At 47.6% G+C, this 13,526-nt stretch overlaps 1 protein-coding gene across 2 annotated transcripts in view; it reads right to left on the reverse strand.

The window, feature by feature from the left end:
* TULP4 (TUB like protein 4) overlaps positions 1-4,554 on the reverse strand; it is a 236,896-nt gene extending 232,342 nt beyond the window's left edge. For both annotated transcript variants that reach the window (XM_085022442.1, XM_085022441.1), the window contains exon 1: positions 4,428-4,554. The gene's annotated coding sequence lies outside the window, so the exon portion shown is untranslated. The remainder of the gene's footprint in view (positions 1-4,427) is intronic.
* Between the last annotated feature and the right edge of the window lie 8,972 nt (positions 4,555-13,526).

Genomic DNA, 13,526 nt, shown 5'->3' on the forward strand with positions numbered 1-13,526 from the left:
TCCGATTAGACCCCTAGCCTTGGAAAATCCATATGCCGTGGGAATGGCCCTTAAAAAAAAAAGACAAAAAAATAAAATAAATAAAATAAAAATGGTCTGTTCTGATTCCAAACCTGGAATAGGATGGTTACAGGATGAGCCCTGACCATCTCATTATACCAGAAAGCAAGGAAACTACAAGAGGTTAGTGTGTCCTAAGGACTCAGAGTGAATCTGAATAAGCCTATATGCCCAAAGATAGGGCAATTTGAGCAACAAAAGGACAATAACTGAAATGGACTAAAACACATAATATATGCTAAAATAGAGAAGTTCATAAAGATACTCAAAAAAAAAAAAAAAAAAAAAAAAAGGAAGGTCCCTCCTCCACCACCACTGACGGATGCTAGGGAGACAACAAAACAACTAACTCATGATGTTGCAAAGTGGTAAGGAGAAATAAACATTCCTATATAATCTATACCTCAGGGTGAGCCCTTTATTGCTCTTCCATACAGCAAAACATTATAACATTAGCTGGGAAACAAAAACATCATCTGCACCAGCTGCAAATTTCAGAAGGATGTACTATATCTCACTAACCATGTGGAAGGGAAATTACAGGATCCAGCAAGGCTATAACACGTTTTATTTAGGTACTGTGCATTAAATAACTCATTCGATTTTCCATTTTAATTAAACAAAGGAATCTAAATTTCCAGTGAGTGTGCTGGACCATCATGAGGTTACCTTGGCTGCTGACACTTAGTGTGTTTAACTTAGAACATTTATAAACAAAATATAACATGTACATATTCAGCCTTAAAAAGGAAACAAATTCTGATACATGCTAGAATATGGATGAACCTTAAAAACATGCTTAGTGAAGTAAGGAAGACACAAAAGGACAAATACTGTATGACTGCACTGGTATGAGACCTAAGCAGTCAACCTCAGAGAGTAGAAGGGTGATTGTCAGGAGCTGGAAGTGGGGGAGAAGGGGAGGGGAAGTTAGCGTTTAATGGATACAAAGTTTCGGTTCAGGGAGATGAAAAAGTTCTGGAGATGAATGGTGGTGATGATAGCACCACAATGTGAACATACTTCATGCCATTGAACTGTCCACTTTAAAATGGTTGACATGGCACGTATCCATGTATGTATAACTGGGTCACCTTGCTGTACAGCAGAAAACTGACAGAACACTGTAAACCAGCTATAATGGAAAAAATAAAAATCATTATAAAAAAATAAATTTTTTAGGAGTTCCCGTCGTGGCGCAGTGGTTAACGAATCCGACTAGGAACCGTGAGGTTGCGAGTTCGATCCCTGGCCTTGCTCAGTGGGTTAAGGATCCGGCATTGCCATGAGCTGTGGTGTAGGTCGCAGAAGTGGCTCGGAACCCGCCTTGCTGTGGCTCTGGCATAGGCCGACGGCTACAGCTCCAATTTGACCCCTAGCCTGGGAACCTCCATATGCCGTGAGAGCAGCCCTAGAAAAGGCAGAAAGACAAAAAAAATAAAATAAATTTTTTAAAAAGTATAAAAAAATAAAAAAATACAATGGTCAAAAAAAAAAAACAGGAGTTCCCGTCGTGGCTCAGTGGTTAATGAATCCAACTAGGAACCATGAGGTTGCGGGTTCTATCCCTGGGCTTGGTCAGTGGGTTAAGGATCCGGCGTTGCCGTGAGCTGTGGTGTAGGTTGCAGATGCGGCTCGGATCCTGCGTTGCTGCAGCTCTGGCGCAGGCTGGTGGCTACAGCTCTGATTAGACCCCTAGCCTGGGAACCTCCATGTGCCGCTGGGAGCAGCTGTAGAAAAGACAAAAAAAAAAAAAAATACAATGGTTAACACGGTAAAGTTTATGTTATGTATATTTTAACATAAAAAAACTTATTAAAATCTAGTGGACTAAACTAGCATCCCAAAGAAATTTGACATTTCAATTACACACTTCTCGCAGTCTCAGCAAATGTACAATGTGGGGAAGGCTTTTGGTAATACTGAGGGGCTTTCACAAGGTCCTAAATAGGAACCAATGCAATAACTAAACCAAGACATTTCCTAACAGAAGTTTTAATGCATTTGATAAATCACATGCACAGTGGGGTCACTCAATCTATCTTCAGTCTTTCTCTATCCACAGAAGAGAACAGGGAAGAGACTGCACTAATATTGTAAATGAAGTGAAACAGATGAAGAACCATGTCCTGGGTTTGCCCCGCACAGGGTAGGTACTCAACAAATATTCCTAAAGTTTGGATACCCCGTGAATTGGTAATAAGACCAAAAGACAACTGGGCTTCACATTCTGGCAAGAGGACCCCAAAAGACAGCAGAAACGCAGCCCGAAGGAAGGCGGCTGTCTCTTTCCTGTTCTTTCACTACTGAGGATCTCAGCATCAACGTTGGATGGCTCAATATAAAACAGGTTTCATGAACTACATATCCCCTTATGAGTTAAAACTGTTTTCCATTCAGAGTTTTGTGGGGGTTTTTGGTTTGTTTTTTTGGAGGGGGGAGTGTGAATAAGCAAACTGCCACTCTTACAATGCCATACGAAAACTAGAAAGTTCAATGACACATCTTTTTTAAATGAAGAAGTCAGTTTTAAAACATACAATAGTAAATATATCACTATTTCTCAGGCACAGGAAGTAATCCTGGCTTTCTACTCTTCCATGGTAGAAAGCTCCCCTGTGTTAAAAAAAAAAAAATTTTTTTCCCTGAAAGATCCCTCTAACTCAGTACTGCAAACTCCCAACTCTAGAGGTCAACACCACCTCCCCCATCACGTGAAAACACTGCTACTTTCACAGCCCTGACTAAAATAGAGCACTTAACATTCGCAAAGGAAATTCACATCCTCTAACTCTGCCACACGATGAAGCACTACGCTTTAAATTAAGGAACTAAACACTAGATTTAGGTATCCACAAGGTATTCATACACTCACTTCCACAACAGTGAACTCTCAAGAAATAAGGAGGGAAGCCAGAGATCTTCCCTGCCTGAGTGTGGCTATGGCTGTGCAAGGTTAAGATCAGATTCCAAACACCCCCCACCCCACCCCCCACAGGCGCCAGGAGCCCAGGCGGTTGCCTCTGGCTTCCAGTGTGGCTGTGGGTAAGGTGTCCTGTCGCTTCACATCCATCACCACCCCAAAGCCCGGCAATCAGCGCTGAGCGGCCTGGGATAAGCACCCTCAGGAGCACAGCGCCCTGCCTGCAAGAACTAAACTCCAAGAAATCCAAGTCTGAGACACAAGGAGACAGGCACAAAGAAAGGGACCCCCAAATGAAATTCTACATTCTTCAAAACCTTAGAAATAAATTACTGTGCTTTTTAAAGAAACTGCCTACTGGGTACCCCTTAAGGTGCTGAACTACGGCAAAATACAAAGAGGAAAGCCCCGGGTACAGGGGGAAGAGCTCCCTGCACAGGGAGCTGACTGCCCACTAGGAGGAAAGTGTTACTAGACTTTCTGATCTCCGTAGCGATTTAGCAGGTAAGCCACACTCATCCCCGACAGGACTGTGTCACCTTCATCTCCTTTCAGCTAGATGGCCCTCACCTTTCCAACCTTGAGGTGGTGGGACCAGAAAAAGTAGACACCTCTCTCCACTAATTGCCCAGGCGGGTCAAACTTCAGAAGCAGCATCATGCACTTTGTTTTGAAGCGCAGGGAAAAGAGGAAGGGTTGGTATTCTGGGCGGAATCCCTGTGATTTGCCAGAGGAAACAGCACAGACCAGACAGCAGAAGCGCCAGCATTTCCATGCAGCTGCCACGACAGGTGACCGGGCCGCTTTGCAGACACCCCGCTCGCTCGGGGGTTCACGGAGGTGGGGCGGCAGGAAGGGGAAGGAGGGAGGGGGACAGCGTGGAGGACGAGAAGGTGGGCAGAGGCCGGGAGGGAAATCCACTCCATCCAGACGCCGGGGAGGAAGAGGAGGAGCACGGTCTCCCCGGGGAAACCGTTTTAAGGGATTCTCTGTCTCCACAATTAAGAAAAAAAATGGCTCCAAGCCAAACGCCTCCTGATTTACACACACACACACACATACACGCGCGCGCACACCAAGCTCCTCTTTCGCCCCATTTTCTCAGACACTGAAACAAAAGGCTAAAGCCGCTAAACGGCAGCAAGCGCCGCCCGGAGCCCGGGTGTCGGCCACCGTCTCCCCACCGCGCCCTGGGGCGAGCCCACCCGAGGGGGCCCGCCCGCCGCCCCCCGCCCAGCCCGGGGCCGCCCGACCCGCCGCCGCCCGCGCCAGAAGAGGGGCCTGGCCGGGACCGGGGGCCCGAGCGCCCGCCCCGAGGGGACAGGCGCCCGGCCCGGCTCCGGAGGGCGCTCCGGCCGGCGGTCTGGCCCGCCGCCTGCTCCCCCGGGAGGGCGGCAGCGCCCGCGCCGGGGCGGCGATGACAACGACCCCGCGCCCACCTCACCTCTCGGGGCCGGTGGCGGCGGCCCCGCGCTCCTCCGCGCCTCTCCGCCTCCAGCAGCCCCGCGCCTCCGCCGCCGCCTCCGCCACAGCCGCCGCCGCCGCCTACCCCAGCGTCTCCGCCGAGTCTCCGCCTCCCTCGGCCGCCGCCGCCGCCGCCGCCGCCGTTGGGCCCGGCTCCGCGCCACGTGACCGCGCCACGTGACCCGGCGCGGCTGGCAGGCGCCTCCCCAGCCGGCCTCGCGCCCTCGCGCCCTCGCACCCCCGGGGACCCGCGCCTCGGCGGCTGACGCCCGTTGGCTCCCGACCGGCGGCGCGGCCTCCGCCCCCCTCGCCCTGCGCTCCGCCGCGGCGCGAGCGGCTCCCCGGCTGGCCACCTGCCTGCTTCCCCGCGCGACACCGCCAAGCCAGCAGCTCCTCGAGCCGCGGCACGCTCACGAGCACTCACTCACTCCGCACACTCGCGCGCGCCCCGTCGGAACCACCCACCCGCTCTCACGCACGTGTGAACACACATCCCGCCGTCCTCGTCCCTGCGGGCAAGTGCACGGTCTGAACACAGTGAAAGCAATTAGTAACTAGCCCGGTCTGGCCCCGCTCCCTCCAGGAAGCCTCCCTACCGGGTAAGGTAACGGCCGCCTGTGTGCGGCCCGAACTTGGCCTGAGCCGGAAGTCGGCATCACCCCGTCTGAAGTTGAAAGCCGCTAGAAAGCGCTCGTCTGCTTGCACGGCGAAGCACCGTATCCATGAAGACCCTCGTTGAAGTGTTTTTGATGGTGATGCTGTCAGATATAGTATCTCTTTTTCAGTTGATCTTATGGAGAAAAGACTGGACAGCCTCATTTTAACTCAGAGAAAAAGCATTCACAGCCTTTTCCCCGCTGTTAAATTGATGTCATGCTAGGAATGGAAACAATGCATCTGTCCCTCAGGTGCACAGATATAGCGCTGCTGATTGTGACTGTTCACGTGTGTGTAGATTTTTTAAAAGAGAGCAGAGCAATACCTTTCTTCCTTGATTTGAGGCATAACATACCCTATATAGAGTAGAGCGGCCAATCTTTACAAGCATTCCTTTTTTCTATTTTGCCTATTTGCCAAAATTTTTGAATCAGCTTCAGCTTCGGATTTAAGAATTCAGGCTTCTGTGAATCTCTGGTTGTCAGAAAGAAAAGAATTAGACTAGAGTCTTTAAATTCTGAATTCCATGACTATTTCTACAATTTCAAATGTTGGCAAGCACTGCCTAGATTTTTCAATTTTTAAAAAATTAATTTTTAGGAGCTCCCGTCACGGCGCAGCAATTAAGGAATCTGACTAGGAACCATGAGGTTGCGTGTTCGATCCCTGACCTCACTCAGTGGGCTAAGGATCCGGCATTGCTGTGACCTGTGGTGTAGGTCGCAGACAGGGCTCAGATCTAGCGTTGCTGTGGCTGTGGTGTAGGCCAGCAGCTCTAGCTCTGATTCAACCCCTAGCCTGGGAACCTCCATGTGCCGCGGGTGCAGCCCTAAAAAGCAAAAAAAAAAAAAAAAAAAAAAAAAATTAATTTTTAAAAGACAATATTTGACTCAGGTACTTATGCACATAAGAATAATGTGTTTAGTAGAAGTATTAATATCAGCACTATTGAATCACATTTTATTTTAAACATCCCTAAAATTAAATTTGAAACCTTTCAGAAATAAAACTACATTGAAGTCTTAGGGTACCTTAAACATAAAAGATAATCCTGGAGTTCCCATTGTGGTTCAGTGGTTAATGAACCCGACTAGCATCCATGAGGATTCGGGTTCAATCCCTGGGCCCACTTGGTGGGTTAAGGATCCAGCGTTGCCATGAGCTGTGGTGTAGGTCGCAGACGTGGCTCAGATCCAGCATTGCTGTGGCTCTGGCGTAGGCCATCGGTTATAGCTTGGATTCGACTCCTAGCTTGGGAATCCCCATATGCCTCGGGTGTGGCCCTAAAAAGACAAAAAATAATAATAATAATAATCCACACTCAATTTAATGTAATGAGCATTATGCTTTTAACTGAGGGCTCAATATTATGCCAAAGACTGTGGGGGAAGCAAAGCAAAGGATGTATACAATATGGCCCTCACCCTCATAAATGTACAACCTCTAAACAGAATTGCTTTAAAATATATACATAACATTTTTTAACAGTCTCTCTTTTACACACATACATTAACTGGGATCAGCAATCAAGACCTGAAGAAATTTTGAAAAAAACTGACCCTAACTGTTAGACCTTAAAAAAGTTAGTAAAAGGATGAAAGACGAAAATAGGCAGTTGTGAGTTCTTGCTTTGGGGCAGTGGGTTAAGAATCCCCCCTGCAGCAGCCTGGATCGCTGTGGAGGGATGGGTTCAATCCCCAGCCCAGTGCAGTGGGTTAAAAGATCCAGCGTTGACATGGGTATGGCTTAGATTTAATCCCTGACCCGGCAACTTCTATGTGCCGCAGGTGTGGCCTTAAAAAAAATAAGTAAAATATTTGTCTTTAAATCAACTATATTTCAATAAAACTTTTTTTTTTTTTGTCTTTTTGCCATTTCTTGGGCTGCTCCCACGACATATGGAGGTTCCCAGGCTAGGGGTCCAATCGGAGCTGTAGCCGCCGGCCTACGCCAGAGCCACAGCAATGCGGGATCTGAGCCATGTCTGCAGTCTACACCACAGCTCATGCCAGATCCTTAACCCACTGAGCAAGGGCAGGGATCGAACTCACAACCTCATGGTTCCTAGTCAGATTCGTTAACCACTAAGCCATGATAGGAACTCCAATAAAACTTTTTTAAAAAGAAAGAAAATATGCAGTTAAATGTAATGGATTAACAGCATAAAAATGATTTAACAATCACCAATAAGACTGAACATTGTAAGTGTTCTTTCTTCTCCAAAATGAAAGAAATATGTATTAACCTAGAAACCACTCTTCTCCTAATATCATAGTTTTCCTTATGGCTCACCTGTACAAACTCTCTTTGATTGAAGCATCGTTGGCCGCACACACAGCCAACTCTCAGCAACATTGCAAAGGCTCTCAGGTCTGTCTTCCGCGGCTGCAAATATTTTCATTGAAGTCCTGCTTCTACCACTTAGAAACAAATGATAATAAGAACAACATGCCTCACATTGTTTCTTTAACAATCTGTTCAAATAACAATATCTCCCTCACAGGGCTGCTGAAAGAATTAAATGAAATAATTTCTGTAAGGCGCTTAGTAAAGTGCCCGATACATGATAGGTACTCAACCAAAAATAATAGCTCAGTTTATTAAATGTTTGTCACAGGCCAAACGCTGTGTCTTGTTTCTTTTCTTTTCTTTTTTCCACTGTACAGCATGGGGACCAAGTTACACATACATGTAGACATAATTTTTCTCCCGTTGTTGTGTTGCTGTGTAAGTGTCTAGACATAGTTCTCAATGCTACCTTGTTTCTTCTTTTTGCTGTTCTTTCTGTTCCCTGTTACTCCTGGTGGCTGCCCTTCAACCCCCACACTGCCTCCACCAACTGCTGCCCTAGCCCCTCTCTCTGCCTTTGCGGGCTGAAAATAGTTTCCTTAAGACATGTTAACTTGAAGACTCCTTTACAGAAACCTATTGAATTAGTGATGAATTGGCATTTTAAACTTTCACAAAATCTAATCATGAAGTGAAAATGATTGCTTGTTACTTAGAAATCTGAGGCAATGGGGGGGGCATTAAGAAGGAGATTTAAGAGCCCCTGTTGTGGCTCAGCGGTGGCAAACACAACTAGTATCCATGAGGACTCAGTTTCAATCCCTACCCCACTCAGTGGGTTAAGGATCGGGCATTGTCGTGAGCTGTGGCGTAGGTCACAGAAGCGGCTTGGATCTGGCTTTGCTGTGGCTGTGGTGTAGGCTGGCAGCTGTGTCTCCAATTCATCCCTAACCAGGAACTTTCCATAAGCCTCGGGTGTGGCCCTAAAAAGATAAAGAAAAGAAGAAGAAGGAGATTTAGCCCTCTGCACCCTTCCACTGGCCTTTGAAGTGCCACTGGTCCGACAATTTTCATTTTGTTGTGTTTAAAGTACTTTCAAAGGAGTTCCTGGCCTTGCTCAGTGGGTTAAGGATCCCTCATTGCCGAAAGCTTTGGACTCGGCTCAGATCTGGCGTTGCTGTGGCTGTGGTGTAGGCCATCAGCAGTCCCTCTGAATCGATTCCTACCCTGGGAACTTCCATATGCCACAGGTACGGCCCTTAAAATAAAATAAAAATAAATAATTTTAAAAATTAGAAATTTGGGAGTGCCTTGGTGGCCTAGCAGCCAAGGATCCAGCATTCTTGCTGCTGTGGTGTGGTTCCCTGGCCTGGGAAGCTCCACATGCCATGGGTGTGGCCAAAAAAAAATTAGAAAATTTGGCAACACATTTGAAGAAATTAAACCAATCCACAATCATTGTTGAATGATAATTACTAGAAGAAAGTGTCTCTCACATGACATTCGTGATTGTGACTCTACTTACCGGCTGTCATTTAGTTCAAGGTTCAAGTTTGAAATGAACTTTTTTTTTGGCCGCAACTGAGGCATATGGAAGTTCCTGGGCCAGGGATCAAATCCGAGCCACGGGTGCAACCTATGCAACAGTTGTGCCAAGGCCAGGTTCCTAACCCCCTGTGCTACAGCAGGAACTCTGAGCCGAGCTTCTTACATCCTGACCAAGTTTCCAGAAGTTCTGAGAGATGTGTGACCTTTTTTTTGAAAGTAATACCATACCTGTATCTTCCTTGAATCACACAGTGAGCTCAGAGCTCAAAGTGGATCTGATAGGCATCGTGGTATTGCTATGACAACGAGGTGGTGATGTAATATTTCACACTCATTGACATCTGGCTATGCACCTGTGAAGGATGTGGGGCTGGCACAGCAGCTGGGCACCACCGTATATGCCAAGGCTGGGCCCGAAGACACAAGGATCAGAAATTCTTGTGAGTGCCTGGCCGGGTTGCTGTGCTCTTTTCTTAAGGCCTCTTTCCCTAACATCCAGCATCCTAGTCACGTCTTCCCGCCCTCCTGGCCATGACATAATTCAGAGCCCAAAGTGTCTGCTGACTCAAGCCCTTCAGCCCCCAAGACATTCAGCCCAGGCAATGGGAAACGGGATCCTGGATAGAGGGAGAGAGAAAATGTCCATGGCAAAGGAACTAGAGCTTTTGCAGAATGAGATGCAAGCCTTTTGTCTTCCAGTATGTCCGGAGAACCAAGACCGCCAGCGCCAGCTTAGGCTTCACGAGGAAATCCAGCCCTGAGGGCAAGGGAGGCAAAACCGGTGGTCCACTGCGCGCTGTGTAGCCAGCCCATCCCGGCTTTTCTCTCTGGATCCCACCAGTCACATTTTGAGAAGAGCGCTGATACGTGGTAGCACCTCTGACGGGTGACCAGGATGCTAAGGGCTCTCGAGGCTGTATGATAATGTCAGCTTTATAGAGAGCTGTGGAAGAAAAGAGGAACGTTTAACCTGAAAAGAAACAGGCTTGGAAGACGATGACCGCGTGGCGGGAGTACTAGACCTGGTTCATTATTGTTTGAGGTGCTACTTTGGACCAAATACGGTTCCCATCAAGAACCGGTGTGCAGTTCATGGAGGCAGGATTTGGTTCAGGTGAGGAAGAGCCTTCGAGTAGGATGGTCCTTCGGGGAAGTGGCAGCCTTTGTAAAGTAGCCTTTGACTCTGGCGAGCTGGGCTGGGCGCTCCGGAATCAATGGCCAGCTGTCCTCTTCTCTCAGCCTTGCAGCCTGGAGCCTCCGCTCAGCTCACGGCTTCCGCTGCCCCATCCTGCCACGTGCTCGGGGGCAAAGGTCACACCTGACCTGAAGGTTAGCACCGAAAGTGCTGCTCGGCTTACTCTGGAAACGTAAGAATGAGAAATAGGAGGAAATGGTTTTTATTTTATTTATTTAGTTTTTGTCTTTTTAGGGCCACACCCACAGCCTATGGAGGTCCCCAAGCTAGGGGTCGATCGAAGCTACAGCCGCCGGCCTACACCACAGCCACAGCAACACCAGATCCAATTCGGGTCTGCGACCTACACCACAGCTCATGGCAATGCCGGATCCTTAACCCACTGAGTGAGGCCGGGGATCGAACCCGCAAACTTATGGTTCCTAGTCGGATATTCATTTCCACTGCACCATGATGGGAACTCCAAGGAAATGGTTTTTAAAAAGGAAAGAGAGAGAGTATTTAGCATCACCTCCCTCCCGGTATCTAGAAGAAAGGAGGCGAGCAGGCTGCCTTGCTTGCCGGCACTTGAGGCTTCATTCTCCTCACTCCCAACCCTTTCAGTCCCAAGGGGCATCCTTCAGGGATCCCTGAATTTTGACCAAACCCTGACCGAGTAGCAATTTTTTTCTTGATGCATAGGAGTCAATGGTCTTCTAGAAGGCCCCAAAGTGGCTTTAGCTAAGCAAGTGTTCAGGCAAGCAGGCGTCATTATCTTGGGCAAACATACTTTTTTTCTGGCGTGTCCTAAACTTGCCTCACCTCTTGACATGCAGAATTGGTCTCTGGGAAGGAGCAGCAGGTGATTTGAGATCCGAAACATAATACAGCAAAAATGACTTTCCTTAAACAGCAAACACCAGAGTTCCCAATGTGGGTCAGTAGGTTATGAACCTGACTAGTATCCGTGAGGATGTGGGTTCAATCCCTGGCCCTGTTCACTGGGTTAAGGATCCAGTGTTGGTGTAGGTCGCAGATGCCGCTCAGATCTGGTGTTGCTGTGGCTGCGGTGTAGGTCGGCAGCTGCAACTCTGATTCGACCCCTAGCCTGGGAGCTTCCATATGTTGCAAGTGTGGTCCTAAAAAGCAAATAGATATAGACATATAAATATATATATATATATACATACATACACATATGTGTGTGTGTGTGTGTGTGTGTGTGTGTGTGTGTGTATTCATACCAACCTACTGTCAAGAATACTTCACTTGACTCAGCTGTGTGAAAGTGAACTGCAAGCAGGGGGTGGCTTGGCTGCATGCAATTCTGGACCTCAGCGGACTTGTTAAAATACAAAGTGCCAAAATGAGTTTGCAAAGGGTAGACCTCCCTGATTACAGTGAATTTCTCCACATCACATTTTGCCAGTTGACATTTCCTAAGCTGAGAAGGCTGTAGGAAAAGGAGGAAAGAGCATTTTAAAATTAAATTTCTTCCTCTCTCCTGTCTTTTCCCTTTCTGTCCTTCTCCCTCGCCCACCCCTTTCTTCCTTTGACCATGAACCCAAAATATACTTGGGCACTAGTGAAAAGTCACTACAGGACCAGTGTTCAAGTATTTCTGCTTTGCAGGCGTCTACCAGAAATTTTCTGAGGCTATAAGTACAGCAAATACGGTTGGGCCAACTGCGATTTTCCCTCTTACCTGCTGATGAGCCCCAATGTGCTAAGCTGTCCACGGTCTCTGCAGACTGCTACTCTCAGCAGCCTGGCCACTGCCCACTCCCTGCCTGGGTGTCAGTCACCTGGTCCCCAGGCCAGCTGCAGCAGCACCTGGGGGTTATTAGAAATGCATGTTCTCAGGTTCCATCTCGAACTCCCTGGCAGAAACCCTGGCTGAGCTTCCTGTGTTTTAATACTCCACTGGTGATTCTGATGCATGCAGAAGAACCACTGGTACAAGCCAATCTTAGCAATTCTACTCTCTTTCCCCAGAAATAGGCAAGTGATCCCATCCTGGTCAATTAAACCTGAGTGGTAGTCTGCTAAGGAAGCCTTTTGTAAACAGTGTCTTAACTTTTAAAAAGAAATATAAGGACATTCTTCCAGGGAATCTGGGGAATCTGTTTTCATAATAACACCATTTGCATCTTCACTCTCATTCTTTTGTGTGTGTGTGTGTGTGTCTTTTTGTCTTTTCCAGGGGCGCACCCACAGGATGTGGAGGTTCCCAGGCTAGGGGTCTAATCAGAGCTGTAGCAGCCGGCCCACGCCGGAACCACAGCAGCTCGGGATCTGAGCCAAGTCTGCAACCTACACCACAGCTCACGGCAATGCCAGATCCTTAACCCACTGATGAGGCGAGGGATCAAACCCGTGACCTTATGGTTCCTAGTCAGATTCGTTAACCACTGAGCCATGATGGGAATTCCTCTTCACTCTCATTCTTTTGTGAATGTACACTGGTCTTGTCCAGAGGTTACATGATGAGCAAAATCGCAACAGATTGGATGCAGAAGCAGATGTGAGACCACACTTGTTCTCTATTAAGAAAGACATTACAGGAGTTCCCATTGTGGCGCAGCAGAAACAATCCAACTAGGAACCGTGAGGTTGCAGGTTCCATTCTTGGCCTCGCTCAGCGGGTTAAGGATCCAGCATTGCCGTGAGCTATGGTGTAGGTCGCAGACGCGGCTCCAGATCCAGATCCTTGCTGTGGCGTAGGCCAGCTGCTGTAGCTCCAATTGGACTCCTAGCCTGGGAACTTCCATATGCCATGAGTGCAGCCCTAAAAAGAAAGAAAAAAAAAATACATTACAGAGATGGGTTTAAAAAAAAAAAAAAAGTAAGACAATGCCACTTTCTACTAGATTTTTTTTGGTTCGAAAAACTTGTTTTCTTCATAAACATGTGTGATTGGAGCTCTCTTGTGTACAACAGGCTAAGGAGCTGGCCCTGGCACTGTAACAGCTGGGGTGGCTTCTGTGGCACTGGTTTGATCCCTGGCCTGGGAACTTCTACATGCCTCGGGCATGGCAGAAAGAAGGAAGGAAGGAAGGAAGGAAGGAAGGAAGAAAGAAAGAAAGAAAGAAAGAAAGAAAGAAAGAAAGAAGGAAAGGAAGGAAGAAAGGGAAAGAAAGGAAGAAAGGAAGGAAGGAAGGAAGGAAGGAAGGAAGAAAGAAAGAAAGAAAGAAAGAAAGAAAGAAAGAAAGAAAGAAAGAAAGAAAAAGAAAGGAAGGAAGGAAGAAAGAAAGAAAGAGAAAGAAAGAGAGAAAGAATATAAAGGGATGAAGTGCTGAGACAGTCTGACAGTCTGACAGTCTGAGGGCTGTTTCTTGGGGTGAGGATGCATTGGCTGGGGCTGCATCCACCTTGTGACCACGAGATTACAGGGTACAGATCCCTGAGGCT

Source organism: Sus scrofa, chromosome 1, assembly GCF_054392235.1.
Source record: "Sus scrofa isolate SSC_HxYL_T2T_F1_AM1 chromosome 1, Sscrofa_HxYL_maternal_Yorkshire_Landrace_v2.0, whole genome shotgun sequence".
NCBI lineage: Eukaryota > Metazoa > Chordata > Mammalia > Artiodactyla > Suidae > Sus > Sus scrofa.